The following is a 7707-nucleotide window of genomic DNA, read 5'->3' as shown; positions in this document are numbered from 1 at the left end:
CTGTGGGAGGGCAAGAGAAAGGTCACACGGGCCCCACTTCCAGGTCCAGCAGGACAAGAGAATCACAGCGACTGCCTATGGAGCATCTGGCACATTCCAGGAGCTGGTCCTTCCTGCACAGAATCATCTCAGCAATGCTCTACGCTTGCTCTCACCCCCGGTTTATAGATGAGGAGAGCGGCGCTCACCGGTGCAAAGTAACGTGGTCAGGGGCCCCAGCTGGGGCTAATGGTGGAACCCAAGTTCAAACACCCAGTCCAAGCTCTTCTCGTGATGCCTCCCAGAGGCGTGGGAGTTGCCGAGGCACTCTAGGAGTTACTTCCTGCAACCGTGTAGAGGGCTGGGTGCGGGGTCTCCTGGAAATTCATAGCTGGTCCATTTGGTGGTGAAAAAGGGACTAGTTTATCCTGGCTTATCTGTCTCTCCACACACTCTGGGAGCTCAGCTCTGTGTATGAAGAAGATCAACAGCACACCAGGCAGGAGTACACGCCCTTGCACGCCTGGTTTTGCCCAGGTGTCGTCCACCAACACTAGTGCCTCAGAGCAACGGGAGGGGTCTGCTGATGGGCACTCACTGCCCCGGGGCTCTGTCAGTGGAGGGGCCTGCTCACTCCTACGGGCGGGCCTTTCTCTGTAGCTCCAAGCAGGCAGATTCCAGACAAGGCCAAATTCCAGCTGGTGCTAAGGCCCCAGCTCCCTGACTGTGGACTCTGGTCTGTTTTACAACTGTCTTTGATTTTGAGAAGAGCAATGATACAAACAATATGGGAAAGATTTAGAAAGTGTTGAGACCCTAAGAGCTGCAAGAATGACTGAAGGATTAGAAAACCAGCCCAGGAGGACAGTGAAGGGGCCTGGACTTGCTGAGCTGGGGAACGAGAGCCCTCAGATGTAGGGAGGGATGTCACAGAGACCGGCCTTCCCCAGGGGGTCCGAACGGCGAGGTGGAAAGAACTTTGACCTGCACTTCGCGGGGCTTAGCTGTGAGCCTTGCCCACTCTCCCCTATGACTCTCAGGTGTCTCATCTGTAAAATAGGGACGAAAATGCCCACTTCAGAGAATGGCTAGGAGAACTGAAGAAGATTCCGTATGCAAAGTGGGTGCTTAATAACATCACCGCGCTTTTGGTGTCTTCATTCGTGTACTGAACAACGTTTTCTTAAGGTACTGCGGCATGTCAATTATTCATTCATTCAACAAAACCTTTGTCATTTTATCAGGTCCCAGTGGACTGAGCTCCATGAGGGCTAAGACGGCACTGCCCTGGCACAGCTCTTCTCCCAGAGCCAGGTGGGCAGGGCGGATGCCTGGCACGGAGCAAGAACCCAGTATTTGTGCAACGATGCTCCACTGGGTGCAGGTGCCCTGATGGGCGCTCAGGCAGCACATGGCGGAAAACCAGTCTAGCGGGGCAGACACAGGAACCGAGCGATGCTCTGACAGAGTGCCAGGGCAGCCTCCGGAGGAGGCATGGGATGGGACTCCAGGCAGAGAGGGCAGAAGGAGCAATGACTCCCAGGACCCCCAGGAGAGACTGGAAGCAGTGGGTTTGCTCAGGTGGCCTCCGTGAGCTCCCATTCATGACGCTTCTGACTCCCTTCCCAGCTGGAGCCTGGCGTGGGACGGTCTCCTCCCTGCCTGGCCCTCTGTAACAAGCCACGACCCCACGCCGTCTCTGGGAACGCCCCATGGGGCTTCCAGGGGTCTCCCTCGGCCCTGTGCCTGTGTCATTCCCTGACAGCAGGAAGGGCTGTGTCAGACGGGGTCATGTATAATGCAGAGAAGAAAATGGATGAGGCACCTCTGCGGTGGGCTCCACACAAAGTTACTGATTGGAAGGAACCTTTAACTTGGACTGACGGAATTTACCAGAAGCCAGAGAGATACCCTGAGTGCAAAGTATTAATCCATTTAGCCTGAGCTGTTTTTCTGCAGTAGATGGAGGCCTTTTTCTTCTTCTTCTTCTTTTACTGTTTGTTTCAATTTCATTTAAATGGGAAAATGTACTGTGAACCGAGACTTTAGAAGTAAATATTGATTTATTTCACTTTGAAAGAAGGTACCTGACAGAAGGGTGGGAAAGGGGGAAGGAATACTCAACAAATGCTTTCCTCTTAACTGTCAGTAAATTCTACATGAAGAAAGAAGTCAGGCGGCATGGGTGATTTATGCTGGGGTCCCAGCCTCAGGTGCGCAAAACAAGCTGATGCACTTCAGGTAAACAGATGACACAATGGTGACAAAGAAAAAGGGTGAGATCAACCAATACACGAGCTTTGAGATACCCTCCTGGCACTGTCGTTCACACACAGTGATTGCCATCATCAGAAATGAAGCCTAAAATGAGGAAGACGTCCAGCCTAAGATTTCACTCTCCTCTTGGACAACTCTAGCGCCTCGATGGCTGAGTACTGACAAGGGCTGACACTACTGCCCCGGACAAAGAGATCCCTGCCAGGCCCAGGGCTTTGATGAGCAGAGGCTGCAGCTCCTGTTCCCATGGCAGCGGGGTGGACACACACCCAGGAGCCGTCCCAGGAGGTCCCAGGACGACTGAGGCGTGGCCACTGCCCACAGATGTGGAAGAAGGGCAGAAACCAACATGAGGCCACCGTGCTCGAAATAAGGGCAATTACATGCTAACTCTGTCACATCAGGGCCCGGGGCCACTTCGTGGAAGGCGCTGTCTGCAGATGGTGGGAAAAGGCATGGCAGGCTGAGGGAAGGCGGCAAAGGGCAGGCATGTGCCCACAGTCCCACCAGGGCGACTGCCACCTCCCAGTCACCAAGCCCACTGGGCAGAGTGCCATCCTCACCTCTCCACACAGTCCTTTGCTGTCTGACACTGCTGAGCCAACCTCAGCTTTACTCACTGAGACGCCCTCTTCGCTGCTTCCACAACCCTCCGATTCCAGGCTTCCCCATCACGCTTCTCGTGCCCTCCCTCAAAGCCCGGAGGACTCCTACATCCCCATCCTGCGTCTCCTACGGGCCCCTCGTCTGCACTGAGGTTTTGCTCCTAGCTGAGCAAGGGACCCCAGACCTCGAGTGTGTCTGCACAGGGGAGGCTCCCAGGGGCTGTGTGTCTGTCCACTGCTAATTATAAGAGTAAAATAAACTTTCCAAACACGGTCCGTTGGGCTTAATTCAGCAGACAGAGTGACGAAGACAAAGATAAATGTCCAGTTCACAGAAGTCCTGCGAAGAGTGGCCCTCCAGATGACACAGCTGTAACAGGCGGGGCGTCCAAAGCCTAACTCACCACAAGTTCACGTTGTCACGAGCTTGCGTGAGCAGCTCCGCCGGCCCCGGAGAGGCCCCGCTTCACGTACGGCTGAAGAAACAGGAGCCGGGGTGGAGGAGGGCTGCGTTACAGAGGGAGGCACGGAGGCTCCCTGCAGAGCAAGCCCCTCCTCCCACTTCCCGCACTCTACCTGTTACATGATTTCCACTCTGTTTGTTGTCTGGCTTTGTGTTTCTGCAAACCATGGCATTCCTTCCCCGTCCCCGTGAAACCCAGTGGACACTCTCCCGGCCTCATCCCAATCATTTGCGCGCAGCATCTCGTGGCTTTTGCGCGTCTCTGAATGAAACCTCTAACGATTGGTGACTCATCTAAGGTCAAACAGCTGGAAAGTAGCAAAATCCGGACGTTAGTCTGGGTGACCTCAGGTCCAGGGACCTTCCTCAGCTGCTGTAGTGTGGCAGCGACTAAAGGAATTACATGCCATAGATCAACAGGGTTGAATTATTACTCTTTGCCCACCCCAATCAGTCTATGGCTGGCTGTATAGCTCTCGACCATTTTCTTTGTTCAAAACCATCACTCTAGCAGTTTAATCTACTAGCACAGGCTTACAATTGTTCTCCACGGTAGAAATAATCTGGCTTCACAGCGTCATTATCCCCGAGATGGGTGCTCCATCTTCCCCAAGTGCTGTACCTAACACATCTTCCAGCTGAATTATCGGCAGCATAGACAGCTTAATGGAAAACCTTAACCTACAGGACTGTGCAAATTATTCACTAAGTCAGCCTCTGAGTTCTGCAGCTCTGCCTACCTCAAGTGTTCCAGAATCTAGACCAGATCTCTAACAGACCAGGGTACTCTGCTGGGCTCTGTACTCGTGGGAGAGCAGCTTCCCACCGAGACCCCATCTCCTCCACGGAGATGACGGCGGCTAAGGGATAGCTGGGATGTGGGTGGGGTCGCTTGTGCCCCAGTCTGCACACCTCTGCTCCGCTGCACCGCCTCCCAAATACACAGACAGGGCCCTGTCATCTAAGACGTGGATGCTCAGCACCTCCCTCATGCCCTACAGGCTCTGCGATAAGTGAGAAAAGGCTTATGTGTGAATGAGTGAAGAGGGCAGCACACAACCCTACGTGCCACACTGTGTGTCCCCTCACTGAGCACAGCCCCTTAGGCATCCGTGCCCGGCCAGACCCTGCCTGGCCGGAGCTGCCGCCCCATGCCCAGTGCCCTCCTGGCCTCCTGGGTCCTCCCCCAGCGTGGCTGCCCTGCTCGGAGCCCCTCCCTCACTCCCTTTGGGCTCCCGCTCCATTGTCACCGCGTCCAACAGGACTTCCCAGAGCCACCCCGCTAGCAGCAGCAGCAGCCTCGGGCACACTCCGGCCTCTCCTGCCCTCGTTCCTTCACTGCACTGTCGCCCCTGGGAGTCACATCACCTGTTCATCTACCTGCTCATCATCGTGAGCTTCATGAAAGCAGGAACCTGGGCTGTGTTTTGGCCACTTTATTCCAGCACCTGTGATGTGGCCTGGCACGAGGAAGGGCCTAGCCAGTACCTCCTGAACAGGTGGCATCGGGCTCCACACCCGCACCAGAGGGGGGTCGGCACTCCTCGTGGGCGTCTATGTGCTGTACAACCATGAGCCCCTCTTCTCTTTTTTCTGTCACCTAAATTTTTAAAATAATACAGTCCTTTAATAACTGGGAAAAATGAGGCAAAAAGCAAGAAAGGAAAAAAGAAAAAGAAGGAAGACGCAGAATTGCTTCTTCCAAAAGCCACAAGGTGTTTTGGCCGAGAAAACATTTTCCTTCAAAAGCACAGGATGGTTCTTAGCGCCGTGCTGGGCACAGAGCAGGCACTTTGAAAAGCTGTGGAGAAACTAAACTCTCAAGAGAAGCGCATCAGGGGGAGGTGAGAAGAGGGTGGGCACGCAGCCTGCACCACGAGAGAAGACGAGGCAAGAGGTCCCAAGTCAGCGTTTCCTCCTGTACCAGCAGGAATGACAGTTACTATGCAGAGTGAACGCAGCAAACCCTGCGGAAGGTGGATGCAGACACTGGAGCGAGGCCGGTTTTCTAAGGAGACAAGGTCTGATTTTGAAGAGAGCTTGCAGCGTAAGCGCTCCTTGCCGGGGTCCTCACGTGTGATCAGGCCCTACGGAGCCTCACCTGATGATAACGTCCAGCAGGCAGGCAGGCAAAAGTTATCAGGCCCAGAGCGAGTGACACACCAGAAGAGGGGCAGAAGACAAGCTTTAAAATCGGAAGTAGATCTGAAGGACCAGTGCTTGCAATGGTCTGCTGGCCAGGAAAGGTGCTACCGTGGCTGCAGCAGGGATGTGCGGTTACATTAGCACCTGTGCTGCAAGACAGACAGACCGTGGCCTCTGTATGGACAACTCTGAACGGTCAGCCATTTACTGAATAAGCCACCTGACAAGCCTCTGGCTCTCATCTGTCATATGCTGAGTCCCCATGTACTTCAGATGCCCTCTCAGCCTCCTGTTATAAGGAGAATTTAATGTGTCAGACACTCTGCTGGAAGCTGGAAACAGAACTGTGCGCCCCCCATGCCCCCATCCTGAAAGGGCTTGCAGACTAGTGGAGGGGGCAGACAGGACACTTCTCCTGGACCCCCAGGGTGGGCAGAGGTCAGAGTGGGCAGTGGTCAGGGGTGGTTTCCTGAAGGAGATGCCCCGGTCTTGAACACGGTAGCATTTCCAATAATCAGAAGAATGTGAACATTTTCTAAGGTCCCTTCCACGGTGGAAATTCTCGGCCTCTATGATACGGTAAGAATTAGAGGGCTGCAGACAAAAATCCAAACACTACAACCAGACAAGAATGAAAAAGAACACCTGGCAGTGTCTTGCATGGCCCGCCGAGCTGAGGTGGCCCTGCCGCCATTTCGCAGGAGCAACAGTGGTCTAAAGGTCTGCACGAGGCCTCTGCATGCTGCACCCTACGAGCAAGTGACACTAGCCCATGCACAAACAAAAAGAGAAAAAAAGAGCATTGCAAAGAAGATGGTGGAGTAGAAGGATGTGCACTCACTCCCTCTTGTGAGAGCACCGGAATCACAGCTAACTGCTGAACAGTCATCGACAGGAAGACACTGGAACTCACCAAAAAAGATACCCCACATCCAAAGACAACGGAGAAGCTGCAGTGAGACGGTAGGAGGGGCGCAATCACAATAAAATCAAATCCCATAACCACTGGGTGGGTGACTCACAAACTGGAGAACACTTATACCACAGCAGTCCACCCACTGGAGTGAAGGTTCTGAGCCCCACAACAGGCTTCCTAACCTGGAGGTCCAGCAACGGGAGGAGGAATTCCTAGAGAATCAGACTTTGAAGGCCATTGGGATTTGATTGCAGGACTTTGACAGGACTGGGAGAAACAGAGACTCCACTCTTGGAGGGCACACACAGGGTAGTGTGCGCATCGGGACCCAGGGGAAGGAGCAGTGACCCCAGGGGAGACTGAACCAGACCTACCTGCTAGTGGTGGAGGGTCTCCTGCAGAGGCGGGGGGTGGCTGTGGCTCACCGTGAGGAAAAGGACACTGGCAGCAGAAGTTCTGGGAGGTACTCCTTGGCTTGAGCCCACCCGGAGTCCACCATTAGCCCCACCAAAGAGCCGGGTAGGCTCCAGTGCTGGGTTGCCTCAGGCCAAACAACCAACAGGGAGGGAACCCAGCCTCACTCATCAGCAGTCAAGTGGATTAAAGCTTTACTGAGCTCTGCCCACCAGAGCAACAGCCAGCTCTACCCACCACCAGTCCCCCCCATCAGAAAACCTGCACAAGCCTCTTAGATAGCCTCATCCACCAGAGGGCAGACAGCAGAAGCAAGAAGAACTACACTCCTGCAGCCTGTGGAAAACCACATTCATAGAAAGATAGACAAGATGAAAAGGCAGAGGACTATGTACCAGATGAAGGAACAAGATAAAACCCCAGAAAAACAACTATATGAAGTGGAGATAGGCAACCTTCCAGAAAAGAATTCAGAATAATGATAGTCAAGATGATCCAGGACCTCGGAAAAAGAATGCAGGCAAAGATGGAGAAGATGCAAGAAATGTTTAACAAAGACCTAGAAGAATTAAAGAATAAACAAACAGAGATGAACAACACAATAACTGAAATGAAAAATACACTAGAAGGAATCAATAGCAGAACAACTGAGACAGAAGAGCGGATAAGTGACCTGGAAGACAGAATAGTGGAAATCACTGCTGCAGAACAGAATAAAGAAAAAAGAATGAAAAGAAATGCAGACAGCCTAAGAGACCTCTGGGACAACATTAAATGCACCAACATTTGCAATATAGGGGTCCCAGAAGGAGAAGAGAGAGAGAAAGGACCAGAGAAAATACCTGAAGAGATTATAGTGGAACACATGGGAAAGGAAATAGCTACCCAATTCCAGGAAGCGCAGAGAG

The 7707-nt window shown here is 53.1% G+C and overlaps 1 protein-coding gene across 4 annotated transcripts in view; it reads right to left on the bottom strand.

Annotated features, from left to right (window-relative positions):
- The window catches only part of ZFAT (zinc finger and AT-hook domain containing), a 244589-nt gene that overhangs the window by 59716 nt on the left and 177166 nt on the right, over nucleotides 1-7707 (bottom strand). The gene's annotated exons all lie outside the window — the stretch shown is intronic.

This window comes from Delphinapterus leucas, chromosome 17 (genome assembly GCF_059928025.1).
Source record: "Delphinapterus leucas isolate spDelLeu-1000000601 "Yukka" chromosome 17, BTC_Dleu_Yukka2, whole genome shotgun sequence".
NCBI classification, from domain to species: Eukaryota; Metazoa; Chordata; class Mammalia; order Artiodactyla; family Monodontidae; genus Delphinapterus; species Delphinapterus leucas.
Note: the sequence above shows the minus strand (reverse complement) of the source record. Positions and strands in the feature narration are given on the sequence as shown.